The sequence below is a fragment of the Lepidothrix coronata genome, unplaced genomic scaffold (genome assembly GCF_001604755.1).
Source record: "Lepidothrix coronata isolate B3197 unplaced genomic scaffold, Lepidothrix_coronata-1.0 Scaffold55, whole genome shotgun sequence".
Classification (NCBI taxonomy): domain Eukaryota; kingdom Metazoa; phylum Chordata; class Aves; order Passeriformes; family Pipridae; genus Lepidothrix; species Lepidothrix coronata.
The window spans coordinates 5,149,105-5,165,820 of NW_016690235.1; the positions used below are offsets into that span (position 1 = coordinate 5,149,105).

General features: G+C 45.2%; 1 long non-coding RNA gene across 1 annotated transcript in view; it reads right to left on the reverse strand.

The window, feature by feature from the left end:
- Window positions 1–1,090: 1,090 nt before the first annotated feature.
- Window positions 1,091–16,716, reverse strand: part of LOC108498073 — a 32,513-nt gene continuing 16,887 nt past the window's right edge. The window contains exon 3 of the long non-coding RNA XR_001875058.1: window positions 1,091–1,359. This is a non-coding gene — a long non-coding RNA (uncharacterized LOC108498073). The remainder of the gene's footprint in view (window positions 1,360–16,716) is intronic.

The window sequence follows — 16,716 nt, forward strand, 5'->3', positions numbered from 1 at the left end:
CTTGCTTTTTAATCCATGTGACAAGTACATCACAGACCGTCACCTTCGAGGGATATTAATTAGGCACCTAAAATGAGATTAAGTGGACTGGCAAAGCCATTTGGCTGCTATAATTACTATCCTCCCGTTTATGTTGTGCCTTTAGCTGAAGTTTGGGCAGGACTGACGAGAATGCAGGATCACTCATGGGTGTAAATTAGGGTTGGTCACATTTCCCTGTTTTTCTGCATGGCTGCTGCAGATTTCAAATGGAAGCCAAGCACAAAGGAGACGAAGCTTAGTGCTGCTTCCTCCATCACTGGGCCCCTTGCACAGTCAATATGCTTCAGCACTTTTTGGGGTGGTTCATACATCACCGGTTGTTGTAGGTCTTCACATGTGATCTCCTGGCCTCCTTAGCTGCACTATGGAATCTGTGGTTCCTGCAATTTCTTTTCAAAGGATGGGGAACCCATACCCCTCTGAGGAGTATGCTGTGGGAATAACCTCAGATAGCAGTTGCTTGGCTCAGTTTATGTGAGTAAAATGCCATGGGTCATGATGCAAGAGATATCAAATAGAACCTTGTTAGCAGAGTTAGTCCACTCTGACAAAGGTGGGGTATTGACACTTAATTATAGCTTCCAATTTCTTTCCTCCTAAGACAGAGTTTAGTTTGAAAGGTGATCGGGTTGCAGTGCATGCATAGAGCCCCCACGCTACTGTCCTAAGGGCACTATATTGAGGAACAGCCATGGGATATAATTTGGGAGGCACTTAGGAGAACGGAAAAAGACTGATGCCAACCTCCACCTTGTTAGCCCTAGATTTAATAGATAGATACACGTATCCTCAAAATTTGTCTGGAAAAGTTTGCATTAGGAAACAGAGGCCTTGACTGGAAAAACTGAGATGTCTGACAGAGAGTATATGAGCAAGCAGAAGGGATGACAGCACATGGATGGGGGTGTGTGCATAAATTTTCAATTTACATAAGGATGATTGGCAAAGGCTCTCTGGGCTTTAGAAGGAGAGAGGCCCCGAAGCTCAGATGACTTTTGCTGGAGAGAAGAGGAAGGAGCTTGAGAGCAGGCCTCAAACACATGCAGCATATTTAGGTCGTCATCATCATTTCTGGTGCATTTTGGTTGTGAGGGGAGAAATCCTGGGGAGCAGAAGGCTCTGCTGCAAGGCAGCATGTGGTGAGCCTTCCTGGCAAGTTCTCCAGATGCCCCATTCTCCTCCAGTGCTTTTGTATCACCTATGTCTGCTGCCCCCAGGAAAATGATCCAAACTCCTTCCTTCCAGTTTTTGTCTCATGGGGTTGATATTAGAACATGTTTCAGCGTAACATCCTGCACCTTTGTTTGGCTTCTCTCCCTAGGAAAAGAGAGTAGAAGAGACATTTAGAGAGCTCTAGGAAAGGCTCAGGGAGAAGTGGAGCAACCCATCACTTTGTTGAGAGAGGTGTTCCTCTAAAAAATGTCAAATCCTCTGTTGAAAGGTGGTAAACTTAGGTGGGTGGGGTTTTTTGTTAAAAATAGTTGAGAAATTCCCAGTGGACAGAGCTACTTGCAACCAGGTATGCCATATGACATCCCAATGGCACTGTGCTCCACAGTTTCACAGGGACAGCTCACACGCAGTTCTGCGTGGGGGGATTCTTGTTCCTCCGGCTTGCTGGTGACTCACAGGCATGAAAGACAAATGTATTGAGAAATACGCTGCCAGTGACAGCTCTGATTACTTCCAGACCATCTCCATAAGCCTCCACAGCCTACCTATGCCATCCCAGCCATGCTTGATCTCTCACTTCCACTTGTCTGCTTGCCTCCATCCTTCTGGAGGCATGTGGCGAAGGTATCGCTGGCTTATCTGCTGCTAAAGCCCTATCTTTTTCCCATCTTGGATTCTCTTCCAGGAAAAAGGACTGCACACAGTTCCCTCTTCAGCCAGGCCCCTCTGCCAGTGCCTCTCACACCATATAAGCCCAGGAGGGGGTCACCTCTGCTCTGGAGCAGTCTGTGGGCTCAAGGCCTTATCAAACAGTGGAGGAATAGAAGCACATGCCTACCACAAGGCTTCGCATTCAGCCAGTTAACTCAGACAACACCTCCTATCTGTGCCCTCTGCAGTAGAGACAAAACCTGCCTGGGTTTCCTGATTTTCATTCCCCATGCAGCCTTTAGTGCGGCATCCCACTGCAAACTCAGCAGATCCTTTCCAAGTCAGTGGAAACTTCTAGCTGAGCCCTGCTCACCAGCTTCACTGCTGCCTTTCCTGCTCTGCAGAACCCTTGTTTCTCTGTGTCCTTCATGCCCCTTCCCACCTGCTGCAGAGCATAGAGAAATTGCCAGCAGCTGAGGTCTAAGGCTATTTTGGCCGTGTCATGGCTGTTCCTCCAAAGATCAGTGACGTGACAGGCTTTGCTGTACAGAAATCAAACACCAGTAGTGTGCCATGACATAACTTTTTACATATGGCCACGAGGCACATGTGGTGTAAGGTTTAGCTTTTCTGAGGTAACAGCCACCAGGGGGTGATGGGAAGGACAGCAAAGGAGGAGTGCTTGGCACTTCTCAGCAGGAGGCATGTGCACATCCCTCCATCACCCCAAGGCCCAGGCTCTATCCTCATACAGGCACCTCTACAACTTACTGTTGCTACAGCTCGTGGTGTTGAAAGATGTCTCAGAAGGATCACTGTGGAGTTCCTCAAAGAATCACAGAAAGATTTACATCTGGTGGTCTTAAGCCCACCTACCTGATCAAAGCAGGGCTCACGAAAACTAGGTCACGGCCTTACCCTGTCTGTTTGGAGACTCTCCAAGGACAGAGATCTCACCATCTCTCTGATGCCTGTCCCAGACCTGCACCACTCTTGTAAAAGGAGGTTTTTTCGTGTGTCCAACCAGAATTTTCCCTGTTGCAGCCTGTGTCCACTCCCTCTTGCCTTTTCCCTGTGAACCTGCGAGGATAGTCGTTGTCTCTCCTATGTAACCCTGCAAGGGAGTGGAATGAATTACAGAAACTGGGTACCCTCCTGACCTTCTCTTCTCCAGGCTGAACAAGCACAGCACCCTTCTCTTCCACCCCTTACTGTTTATTAAGCTGTGCATACCCTCTTGTTGCATTAAAGTATTTTCCTCTTCTTTTATTTTTGCCACCTCTTCCTGGTGTAGCTTTCTCCTAAATGTCTCTCCCATCATGGGCCGCTCAGGTACAAAAGGATTACTTCTGACCACTTTGAACAAGAAAGTGAATCACCCTGCAGAAAAGAACCCAGAGACCCAGCCAGCACCCCACCATCAAGACCACTGGAGATGTGCTGCCGAGAAATGCCAGTCCCAAGAGAAAGCCCACCTAAACTCCTGGTAGATCTCTTTGGTCCTTTATTTCTGTCCTTCCCACGCTCCTCTTGCTGGTGCTTAGTTCTGAAGAGATGCACTGCTCTCAAGTCAACAGGCTGCGTTACCTCCCTTAAGAACACTCTTTCCCCAGCAGATCTTTTTTCCAGTCTCCACTTGTGTGAGCTGTTGAGTGGTTAAGTGTGGACTCAAGCCTCCTTGTCATAGCTCAGCTAGGCAGGCATCTCACCAGTGACATGGGTGCATCCTGCTGGAGAGGTGAAGGCCCTTGAGTTGGCTGGAATGGGAGGCACACTGACCTCAGGGTCTTCTCTTTTCCACTGTGCTTGACTACAAAATGTGCTGTGGCCTTAAGCACGCACAGCCTGTGTCAGTAACATCATAGGATACAATGTGAGACACATCAATTCAGTCACAGAACAACTGTTAAGACTGTTGATCATCAGCTACTTTTCCAGAATGAACCGCAAAATAAAACCTAGTTAGTGAAAGGGAGGATTCAGCTGGTTTTGATGCTTGAAGGCAACTCGTTTCTGCTCAAATCACTAAACCCTGCTGCCACATGGATCAAGCCTCCAAAGGGCACAGTTCTCCCTGCTAGGATGCTATAACAAACCAACCTGATGCATCCTGATGGCCTGGCTATCAGGCCACTAAAGACTGCACGCCAAAAAGTTCCAGGTACTTGCTGATGCCAGTGTCATGTCCAAAAGCTGCCAGACCAAACAGTGGAAAAACCTGAGAAAGACATTTTCATGTGAAAACCTGGCCTTTCTCTTCACTTTTCTAGGCAGGCCACATTTTGTGTTGCTTGACTGTCCAAGGAAAGAAAAGCACTGAACCTTCAGTGATTAGATCTAATGTGACAAATGGGATTTTGGGGGTGCTTGAATAAAACTGAATAGGGAGGCAGACATGCTCTGCAGCGTGTTGCAGATGTCAGAGGCAGGTGCTGCAGGTTTCTTGCACATGCTGTAGTGAAGGTGATGCAGGATTACCGTGCACCACAAAGGGACACAGCTTTTCTGATTTCCCTGTCTCTTAGGCTCTGCCCTCTTTTCTGTGCTTTTTGTTTTGTGACTGCAGGAAAGACGCTTTCTTCGAGAAGGCCTTGAAAACTCAGAAGCGTGGATCTTTTTAAACTTTCCAGTTAAATATTTACTGTCCCAGACAGAAAATGCTTCATTCATCAATTGTCTGAATGCCCCCACCTGGAAAAGAAGCACAGAGCCTCAGAGATCCTTCAGCAAACAAATTCCTTCTCATTACCAACTCTGTGGGCATGACTGTTCTCAGGAAACTTGAAAGTCAAGCTGCTCAAGAGTGCTGCCCATACATGTTTACCTTGTACTCCAACTTCCCTCTTCAGACTAAATCAGGTACTTTTTGTCTGGTTTGCCTAAACAAGTACAGCTAAGGAATGAATGCTGGAGCAGTCCTGGGGGTTCAGCCAGGCTAGCCCCAGGTTTCTGACACTCGTTTCTGTATGATTCCTGTAAACTCCAGGTTAACCAGCAACACCCACAGGCTCCTCAGCACCACACACAGACATCAGAAATGCTTGTATACAAATATTTTTACGTGTTCTTGACCTTACTCTTATACCCTGACTTGTTCTTTTACATGAAGGAGTAAAAGGCTTGTTCTTTTACATGAAGCTGACATCCACAAAAAACTGCTTTCTGCTTTTCAGACTGTGGGCTGCCCTGCCTGTGGAAGCAGGTATTTCAGGCCTTGAACTTCAGCTGCATGTCCCTGAGAGTCCATCAGGCTAAGCTGGAAGTGGCAAAGGTGACTGTGAAGGGCAAACCAGTTCCCCTGCAGCCTGGACTCGTCCTGTTCGAGCTTCCCAGGAAGGAGCACAACCCCACGGTGTTCCATGGAGGTCCAGTCACCATCCCCTGAGGATAACAAGTAGGCTGAAAGAAGCTGTGTTCAGCAGGAGTGGATAACTTTGCAGTGTGCTGAGTGGAGGACATGGCTGCAATGTGATGAGTGTATTTGTAACATTGACTGCAAAAGCCAAAATCGGTGTGTCAGGTTAAACCCATCCCAGCTAGTGAACTTCTGAGCAGGGCTGCCATGAGCGTGAGAGTCAAGGGTTTCAGTGAAATTTCAAAAACTGATACCAAATGTTTGTCTTAGCAACTCAGTGTATTTCAGCCCTCAGATATTAAATTGTATTGACATATTTCAGAGCATCACAGAGAGAGCCTGTGTATACTTTTGCTTAAATGATAATGTGAATTCATACCTGATATGACTACTGTGCTGTTGGCATGGGTGGAGTAGTTCTTGGGAGAGATGTGGGCCCCAGATTTTGCAGCATTGCTCAACAGTCATTGTCTGGAGCTTGTACCTATACTGGAAAGCCTCAGAACATGGAAATACTGCAAAGAGCCATTTGCCTGAGCCAAACAGGTTTCTCTGTGGCTGACCAGTACTTGGAGCCAGAGCATCATGACTCTAGTAGTCAATGTTTATTAAAGAAAGGTATGCAAGAGCATTTTGTCAGAAAAAAGAAAATAAAGGGGGAAAAAAAAGAGAAGAAGCCAATCTAATAAGGAGAGAGCAGTACATGTGTAACAGAAAAGCAGCATGGTTTAGTTACACATTTGTTTGGTACTGACATGCAAAGGGCCTGGGCTCTCAAAGATGCTGCCCAAGTGCCAGGATGAAATCCTGCCTCTAAGTATCATCTTCTAACCTGGCCAGAGTCCAGAGGATCATCACCAGCTGACCACAATGTCCTGTGCTGTCCAAACTCCTGCTGTTTAATGCCTTGCATGGCAAATAGCACCTTTTCCCATGCAAGCTCACACTATTCCCTCTTCCAGGGACCACTTCTAGCCAGCCCTGACTGACTGGTATGGCTATAGGAGCATTAAAGTATCATCAGAAGAGCATTTGTCTTCTCAGTGTGGCTGCAGTTCCTGTGTACCTGTTGGGGATGGAGGCAGACATCACAGATTGGAGAGAGATCACTGCAAGGTCACAGAGATGGTTGATGGGTCTAATATAGAGAGGAGAGATGGAGGGGATCAGGCTTTGTTAGCCTGGAGAAGAGACATGTCAAGGAAGCCCTAATGGCCACTCATCAGAGGTTACTAACCTCCTCTCAGAAGTTGACAGGGATGTCTGGTCTTAAAAAGCTTTATTTTATCCCTTGTCATAAGGGACAAAAGGGACACATTGCAGCATGGGAAAATCTGTTTGCAGGTGAGGAGAAAAACAACAGTGGTGCAGCCCTGGGACAGCGCCAAAAGAGGTGGTGGGATTTCCACTGCTGGACATGTTCAAAACTTAGCAGGATAAGGCCCTGACCAACCCAACCCTGCTTTGAGGGCAGTGGAGCTTGGAGAGGGGGGTGGGAGTAAAGACCTTATGCTGTGCCTCCCCACCTGAAAGTTTCCATGACTCTGTGTGCAGAGCCTGCTGCTCCCAGCCATATGTTAATCATACCTTAAAAAATAATTTCTGAGTAATCCTGAGGATTATTTATGTGACCCTGGGGCTCACTCATGTGAGTACCAAGTATAGGACTTGCTCTTAATTGAAGAGTTAAACATAAGTCAGCAGCCCAACGGGATTATTCAGTCTGCAACAGTGTCTGGCAAATGGGCATGTTAGTTTTCCATCCGTTCCTTTCAGATGTTGTTCTGATATAGCATTTGCTGCAACACTGTGTAAGTATGTAGAATTATTTCCCATGTGTTCGTGGTAGGAAGGAAGGTCAGGTCTACTTTCAGTAGCATGTTTCAGAGTTCTTTCATGTCTGTCAGGTTAGAGAAGTGCTAAAAATCAAGTTTTACATAATTGACCTCCTCTTGATCTCTATTATCAAAATATTTGGAGGCATACAGAGGAATCCCTAGTGCACCTTTACCAAGGACTTGGTGCTTTGTGATTTCTTGGGAGTGGGTCTTTTCAGGACCTCTGCAACCAGTTGATCTGCCTCAGCTCTTATGGACCAGGAAAGCCACTTAAATTTTAAGGAAGCTTGTTTCACTCGCTCATCCACTGACAGATTTTCCCATATCCGCTCTCACATGTGTGTTCACAAGCACAGAGAGGTGTATACCCAAGCAATCTGGCCAGGATCACTTGGGATGACACAGTGGATGAGGGACACAGGTATCAAGTTCTCATAGAGTCTCTTGCAGCCCCTCTTCATGGGTGCTGCTACACGGTGCTAGTTTTGCCTCCCTTCAGCATCATTTCTCCTTAGTTTGGGTTTCATGAGGTACCAGAAAGAGGCAAGGCAGAAGTGTGTTCTGGGACCCTGTTGCCATCCTCCCATTGTCAGAGCATAAGGTCTCCTGTTTGTAGATCACCACCTAATCTCAGCACAGGCCTCCTGGGCGTGGCATAAGAAGCTGCATTGAATCAAAGCAAATTCTCCCTCTCAACTTTAGGCCTTCTACAAGAGTCCTGTGAAATGCAATTAAAGGAGCTCAGAAGAATTTAGATTGGAAGGCGTCTTTGGAGATCCCTATTCCAACAACCTGCTCCAAGCAGGGCTTACCACAAAGCTAGATCAGGTTATCTCCAGCGAGGGAGATCCCACCACCTCTCTAGGCCATGTCCAAGGACTGCACCATGCTTGTGGGATGGTTTCATTTCAGTTTTCTCAAAACTTCTCTTGGACTGAATGTCCCAAAACTGAACTTAGTTCAGGATGCTGCTTGATCAGTGCCATGTAGCAGTGGAGAAGCCCTTCTCTCCACTGGCTTTTAAAGACCATCCAGGCCCTGATCAGCCACCAAGGTCTCAAGGCCCCTAGCTGTTGTTCCTTGCTGTCCATCAGGATTGCAGCGCTTCTCTTCAGACCATGGCCCTCATTCTGCACACTGCTGGGCTCCTCCCAGCCAGGGGCAAGACACATCCTTTGCTCAGGCTGTGTTCCAGGAGGTTCATGGCATCCCATTTCTGCAGTCTGCTAAGGCCCCTCTTAAAGGGCTGAGTTCCCCTCCAGCTACTCCCCCAGTGTGGAATTATCCCCAGAGTCCTATATCCCCTCTTCTAGCTTGTTGATAAAGATATTAAAAAAGGTTGGTGTGGTATTACTCCTGAGAAATGGCTCCTCTAACTGTCTGCCAGCTACTCTTTGACTGATGGACCTCTGTTCTTGAACCTGATGGCCCATCCAGTTTTCCACTCACTTAGAAGTTTGCCTATGAAATCCATATTTTCATCAGCTTAGCTGCAAAAGTAATGATCAAAAACTCAAAAATAACTCTTGCAAAAACGTTTTCCTTCCTAAAACATCATCATTTGCAGACATGTTTTGTTTTCATCAGTTTGATCCTTTGGTGTTGGCCCAACCTGGGAATTGGTATTGTGCCACCTGCTCTGAGTACCCTGTTATTCTAACAAAGAACACCCACCCATCACTTCATACTGGCACCAGCAAAAAGGTTTTGCCATATATGAAAACTAGGAGGGAAATCCATCTTTTGTTAGCTCCTAGAGTTTGAAAGTTCAGGTATTGTTGACCAAACAATAAAACAGATATCATGAAGGAAACGGACTGACAGTGCCTTGTAAACATAGTTTTACTAATTAGGAAAAAAAGGGAGCATTGACGCTTTTATTATCTTAGGACAAAAAGTGAGCTACTGGAAGGAGTTACAAGCAGCAAAGAAACATGGCTTTGTCTGCAGGTTGGGTGTGCTTTAATCTGACATCCTGACAAAGCTGTATGGTGAGTAATACCTAGAGTATGTCTGCCAAAGCTCTAGAGCCAAAGCACAGAATCTACCTGTCACTCCAGAAGGGCCTGAATGAATAGCAGGACGCTAATCCCTTGGGCACCACTTAGCCTGATGCATCTGGCTGCTATAGTAGGGAGCAGGTGATGCTTCCTTTTGGATTACTGCAGGTGTGGAGCTCCCACACACAGAGAAAACCACACGGCTGCTCGTTGCTTCAGGTTAGCTAAAGCTTTCTGGTAATGGAAAGTAACGTGCTTAAACTTCCAAGGCAATTGCTATTCACTGTTTCAGAACTAAAACTGACTCGTCTTTCTCAGGATGATCCCAAACCTTCATGCATTTCAAAGTTTGTTTTGCTATGACGAAGTGTTAGGTGGGAAGTTCAGTCATTGTTTCTCTGCATGCTTCCCTAAAAAGCCTAACTTTCTTCTTAGGAAAAAGCATTATACTGACAAATCTATGAGTAGCTCATATAACAAGTGATCATCTTAAGTTATTAGATCCGAACCAAAAAATGCCTTTTCCAAGTGAGATATTGGAAAATTTTGCTATTTACTTTTTTCCTTCAATACAGGAAATATATCTAGAGTTTTTCTTACACCACAATAAAAGTTAAGAGAAGATGTTACCTCTGTATCTGGTCCTTTGTGTAGGTCATCACCATGTTCATACTGGTGCTTACTGAGCAGGGGGCCCTCTCAATCAGTATTTCAGAGAATCCTTCACGGAAGTTCCCGGGAAGACCCAAGAGGAACCTTTCTCTTGAAGGGGTCCTTCAACTGGGCTTTTTCTATCAGTTTCTCATTTCAGTCACCTTTATTTCCTTACCTAGCTGTGAGCACTGTGTGAGCTACCTGAATAGCCAGGAATCTCTGCTAATGGCTAAAGGCTGTGGATTTTACCTATTTTGAAAAGACAAACATATTTATTCGTACCTAGAATGACTCTGTTGCAAACTAAACAATAAAAATAAGCCACATCTGTGAGAACTTTCTGAGTTATGTCACCATAGACACAGTATTGTCCTATCATTCTTACAGGTGAGAAGAGATGCACATTTTGAGAAAATGTTCACAGATGGATAAAATGAAACAATTGGCTCAGTCACTGCATGGGTACAATAGATTTCAAACCCATTAGATAGCAACAGGGAAGCTTTCCTGCAATTGCTCTCAGAAAAAAAAAAAAAAAAAAAGTAATTTTAGTGTGGAGTCAAGATTTGATCTCTGCTTCTTCCACTTCCTGGAATGGCAGGACCTGGATTTCTTTGGATCATTTACTTACTGTCTTGTATACAACAGATGGGAAGAGGTGCCTTTATGGAGTGCTCAGGCACATATTTTAAATTGAGTTCCTTTTACTACCAAATCAGTTAAGTGTATATGCTATCACAGTGCAAAACATTTCAGTGAAAAGAATGAGGAAGGAACATTGCATCATCCATCAGGATGAGCCTCCCTGACTTGCTCTTATCCCTAGCCAACCCCACATCTCAGGTGTACAAAAATGTTGTGTCTTGCTTTTGGGGTCACAGATTTGAGCTCTGCTGGTTCAGATCCCAGAGGTGTGAGAGGTGTAAATCTAAGGGTCATCTGCGGGATGCAGACCTTGAGCAGTTTATCCCTACTAAACCAAAAGACTTCTCTATTGAATACTTACTTAGTAGATCAGTGACAGCAGGGTGCAAAGGCTTTACTGGTCAGAAGCCACATTTCAAACTCCACCCTGAAACCAGAAGCGTGCTATAGTGTCATGTGCATGCAGAAAAATACCCAGCTTAGCAAGGAGCTGCCATATCCTGCCCCAGCTTCAGCTTTCAGGGTGATTTAAGGTGGAGCTCCTGTGGAGTGACTGTGATATTGAATCTCCAGGTGATAACTGCCCTGCTAATGACAAGGAGTGTCAGCATCTAAAAGCTCTGCCGGCAGCCTGTTGGCCAGTAGGAAGAAAAAAGTCCCACTGGACTCACTGCTACTCAGTCCTCCAGGAACAACAAGGAAACCACCTCCTTCACCTGGAGAGAGCTGCATCTGCAAATACAGACACCTCCCAGCTGCAAAGCAGATATGCTTTATTACTGTCTTCCAGGACCAACATCCCTTGTATCACAGGGATGTTGGAGTAAGCTTTGACTTGTTTCTCTCTTATAGGCCCCAAGCTCACCCCTGTGCAGGGAAGAGCACTGAACTGCCCTGCCTGTGTTTGGAGCCACAGTAGAGCTTGGCACTGCTGGTAGAACCAGGAGACAGTGTTGAGACATGCAGAGGGAGAAGTGGGAGGGTAAGGGTAAGGGGGGAGAGGTGGTGGCAGCATAGGGCTGCTTCACCTTAACTCCATGTGCTAGCAAGCTTCTTCTAACAGGGGTCTCAATGAGCTCCCTGCCCCATGGAGGGATGTGACAAGTTGTTCAATTGCAGATGAGTGTCTGCACTTGGACTGTTAACTTTTGGGGTTACATTAAGCTTTATCACATTCAACAGGTTTAATTGTCGTAATCCAAACATGTCTTTTGCTTATCTCTGGAAGCATTCCTCCTCCCCCCACCCCACCCCACCCTCCCCTGCATTTTGAAGACTTAGGTTTCAAGTTCACATCTATCAGTATAAAAAGTAGCAGGACATGCCCTGTCATGTCCTGGACACCCTAAGCCAAAAAAAAGAGAGAGCTGCACCCTTTTCCCCTCATTTAGATACTATCTTTTATATGCACTTAAAATGTGCACATAAAGCCTTATCACACCCAAACCATTTCCGAAGCAATGAGCAGTCACTTTAACTCTTAGAATTTTGAAGGACTGTAATTCCAGGGTAATTTTACCACTCCCTCTGAAAGTCTTTTGTATTTGTGATACTCTATGTGTCTCATAAACAAAACAGACCCGAACATATCAATCACATTATCAGCACAGAGAGGATTACCTAGCAAGGCACCTTAGAATATGCTTTGCACTCCTGTTGAGTCCAAAATAGCAGGTAGCCCATCTTACTCTGTAATAGGATTAACACTGGTGGAAAAAGTGTTAGTACCTTTCTGTTGTTCATATAACCCACTTCTCCTATTAAGTTAGAGATGCGTAAAACAGCAGGTACTTAAGTTGGGTAAGTATTAAAAAAAAAAACCACAATACCCTGGAGTATTATCATCAGACCACTATGGCAGAAAGGCATGAGATAAGGTATTTCTTGACCCTGCAACCTATAAAATCTTTGGGATAAAGCCTTATGGTTTTTTCATGGTGATCTGGAAAGTCCAAACAGCAGCAAGGTTTTCTCTGACGTGCAGAATCCAACATGCAAAAGTCAGAGCAAGAAGTACCAAAGAACAACTCATGACTCCCTTCTTCCTTTTGCCTTTGCCTTTCTCAGTAAGAAATCAGGGTTACAGGTCAGCTTCTTTCCTGCTGAACACCTATGAACTTTGTGCACTGGGTCATCATCCATTCCCTCTCCAAGGGGATTTCTATACCTGGGGAAGGACAGGGATGACCTTGATGGTTACAGCTTAAGCCTGACTCAGGCAGGATCACTTGCAGATTATGTTTTCTCACATGTCTCCTTGTGTGTTGCTGGTGCATCTCTCATGAGCTGAGTGACTCTCAGTGAGGCTCAGTTCATTTCAGCACCGAATAACCAAAATGTGCTGCAGCATCAAGGCAGCCAACATGTGTAGGGTGTGCTGCCACAGGCTGTGCCGGATTTCTGAGTCTTATATTGCTCCACGCTTTTCTGAAAACCATGCTTCCGTGGACACAGGAGTACATAAAGATCTCAGCTTTCAAGTAATGGTAGGGAAAGCGTGACATCTGAACCCAAAGATTTTGAGGAAAAGCAATTTAACCTTCAAGTCCTACCTGACCAACCTAGTGGCCTTCTATGATGGAGTGACTATATCAGTAAACAAGGGAAGAGCTACAAATATAATTTATCTGGGCTTCTGTAAATCCTTTGATATAGTCCCCCACAACATCTTTCTCTCTAAATTGAAGAGAGATTGATTTGATGAGTGGACTGTTAGATGGACAAGAAATTAGTTGAGTGTTTACATCCAGAGGGTAGTGGTCAACAGCTCAGAGTCTCAGTGGACATCAGTGAAAAGTGCTGTCCCTCAGGAGTCTGTACTGGGACCACTGTTATTTAATATCTTCATCAATAAGATAGACGAAGGGATTGAGTGCACCCTTAGCAAGTTTGGAGATGACACCAAGCTGAGTGCTTGACATGCCTAAAGGATGGAATACCTTTCAGAGGGACTTGAACAAGCTTAAAAAGTGAGCCCATGGGAACCTCATAAGGATTCACAAGACCAAATGCATGGTGCTGCACCTGGGCTGGGGTAACCCCTGGTATCAGCACAGGCTGGGGATGAACAGATCGAGAGCAGCCCTGCTGAGAAGGACCTGGGAGTGCTGGTGGGTGAGAGGCTGGACATGACCCAGCAATGGGCACTTGCAGCCCAGAAAGCCAATTGTATACTGGGCTTCATCCAAAGCAACACAACCAGCAGAGCAAGGGAGGGGATTCTGCCCCTCTGCTCTGCTCTGCTCTGGTGAGACTCCACCTGGAACACTCTGGGGTCCAGCTCTGGGGTCCTCAGCACAGGAAGGACATCGACCTGTTGAAGCAAGTCCAGAGGAGGTCCAGCAAGTCGATCAGAGGCATGGAGCACCTTTCCTATGAAAGCAGACTGAGAGAATTGAGTTTATTCATCTGAGTTTATTCATCTTGGAGAAGAGAAGGCTTTGGGGTGACCTAATTGTGGCTTTCCAGTACTTGAAGGGAGCTACAAGAAAGCTGGAGAGGGACTTTTTACAAGGGCGTGTAGTGACAGAAAAAAGCAGAACGGCTTCAAACTGAGAGAGAGTAGATTTAGATTAGAGATTAGGAAGAAATTCTTTACTGTGAGGATGGTGAGGCACTGGAACAGGTTGCCCAGACAAGCTGTGGATGCTCCATCCCTGGGAGTGTTCAAGGCCAGGGTGGATGGGTCTTTGAGCAATCTGTTTTAATGGAAAGTGTCCCTGCTCGTGTCAAGGGGTTGGAACTAGATGGTTTTTAAGGTCCCTCCCAACCCAAACCATTCTATGATTCTATGATTATCTATTAAAAATTCACTACTAAAAGACAATACCTTGCCTCTCAGATTGCTCATACTTCATAGAAGGAAATATGTGGCATTATGCCACAATCAGATATGGCTGTGTACGTATTACATTACCAAGTGAAGACTCACACATCCAATTTAACTACAAGCAATCGTATGTAAGTGGCCACTCTGCTGGGAAGATGCACACATGTGAAGTTCATCCTAGATACCTTTGCTGCTTATTTCTGAAGCCTACTTTTATAGGAATGAACTGCCCCAAACACACAAACACAGCCTGAGATGACTGTCTTCAGGGCATCTGATCCATTTGTGGCATTCAAAGATATAAGGCACTGCAAAAGCGCAAGGAAGCAAAACAATCAACTTGTTACATATGCTTAATAGATGAGGTCCTGGGATTTCAGCCATTCTTGAAATCTGTTTAATGAGAATAGATGAGTAATCTGCTATTCTGACTACCAAAAAGCCTGAAAATAATCCAGAAATCATTGATTTCCAAAAGGTTAAATAAAGCTGCTCCTGAACTCTGCCTGCTTTGTGCAATCCTAGAAAAAAAACTTGGATGCAACAAAATATACATCAACTTTAATACCAGATAGCTCAGCAAGATCACTTCCAGTCACCTCTGGGAAAATGCAAACTTGCTTTGCAGTGTACAGATTTTAGTCAGCTAGCATCTTACAGGAGCATGTTCTGGTTTGGGAGTGATGAGTCAAATCTCTTAGCTATTTCTGTTAGAAAAGAAATCATTTTCTGCATTTAAAAAAAAAACCAAACAACAACAAACCTGTTATGGTGGTTAAGGAAGGCTTTATGAGAGACTAAATCCTTTTTGCTTTTTTTTAGTTTTGCTCATGGTAACAACATCTCATTTCTCAGAGACAGATGAATCTTCTGGAACTTTGTCTCTTCCTTGCCTTGTACTGCTGCAGAAACTGGAGCTAATGAACCGAAAGCTGTATGAGAAGGCAAGACTCCCATTCAAAGGCTGTTTTAACCTCTTCCAACAACCCATTTGTCACAACAGTAATGAAGCAGAAAGACCATCTTTCCTACACACAGGTTAAAGATGTCTGTGCCATAAACAAAATCCTTGATACTGCTACAGCATCTGTTGTTTTAACAGAGGGCTGACTAAACGACTGCTTGAGCTGCTCCACAGCCTCGAGCTGTATTCCTCCAAGGAAGACCAGCCCAACTGAAAGCTGGGAGCAGACCCCAGTATGCTGTACCATTTGACCTATTAAGAGTTGGTCAAACTTGACTGCATACATAAAAAATGTATCCCATGCTACAGCAGCTAAAACCAGTGGGAAACAGAAAAATGTAGGTGCAGCTATTTCTTCCCCACAACTTTTCCTAATTAAGCCTAAAAATGTCTGTAAGGCGAGCCCTGCCCCATCTTTTTGAAACCAGTCACTACATGTGCTTGTCAAAAGTACTTCTTTCATGCTGTTCTGTAAATAAAAGCCAGCTGGAAATTGCAAGAACATAGAGTGAAACGATGTAAATATCAAATAATCCAAAGTCTTTAAGTAATGTTTCTAAACACAGGGAGAGTGGCAGGTATATTGTACTTGCACAGAGGATTTCTAAAAGCCAGTGTTAGTTCATGTGTAAGTGTATAAGGACAGAATACATGAATTGGGCAGGGAATATGGCCCTGTGCATTTGAAGGTTTGTACAGGACTTTCAAAATTCATACAGCAAATGACAAGAGCTCTGAGCCAACCACGCATGACTGTATACAAGCATCCTCCACTGTCCCTGGGTCCCCTGGACAGCTTCCAGCAGCAGAAGGCACACACTGTGAAGATGTACCACCACTTTCCCTTCTGCACAGCTTCTAGACCCAACAACAAAAGATGATCTCAGCACACACGAAAAGATGTCTAGCACAAAGTGAACCCAAACTTTGCAGAGAGAGACTGTGCCCCTCTGCTCAGCACATCCAGAGTTTTTGGATGAGTTTTGGGTTTCCCAAGACATTAGAGATGTTAAACTGAAGAGTTCAAACACAGGATCACAAAGATGTCCTGGGGATGGGAATACAGGACATTATGGTAAGTGGAGGAAACTGGTCTTCTTCAGCCTGAAGAAGACAAGGTTACTGTGGGGTCTATTTGCAGTCAGCCATTGCCTATTTGAGCAAGAGGCATCTCTTCTCTGAGGCACATGAGGAAACAGCAAGACAAGAGGCATGGGTTGCAACAGGGGAAGTTCTGGTTGGACATAAGGAAAAAATTTCTTTCCATCGTTGGTGTAGACAAGGCCCAGATAAGAGCTGGTTAGACCTCTGTCCTAGGAGATATTCCAGACTCAGCAGGACAAGGCAACCTGGCCTGGCTTTGGTGACTCCTGATTTGAGAAGGGAGTTGGACCGGGGGGGCCCTGTATGTTTCTCTTATAATCTACATTTTTCCATGCTTTTTATGACCCTCAGGTGTGGATTTTACAGTTATTGATTTGGGGATGTAGGTAGGCTTTCAACATTTCTGAACTTCAGGGGTCTGAGCATCCCTTGTGAGTCACCTCGCACTCAGCCACCATCAC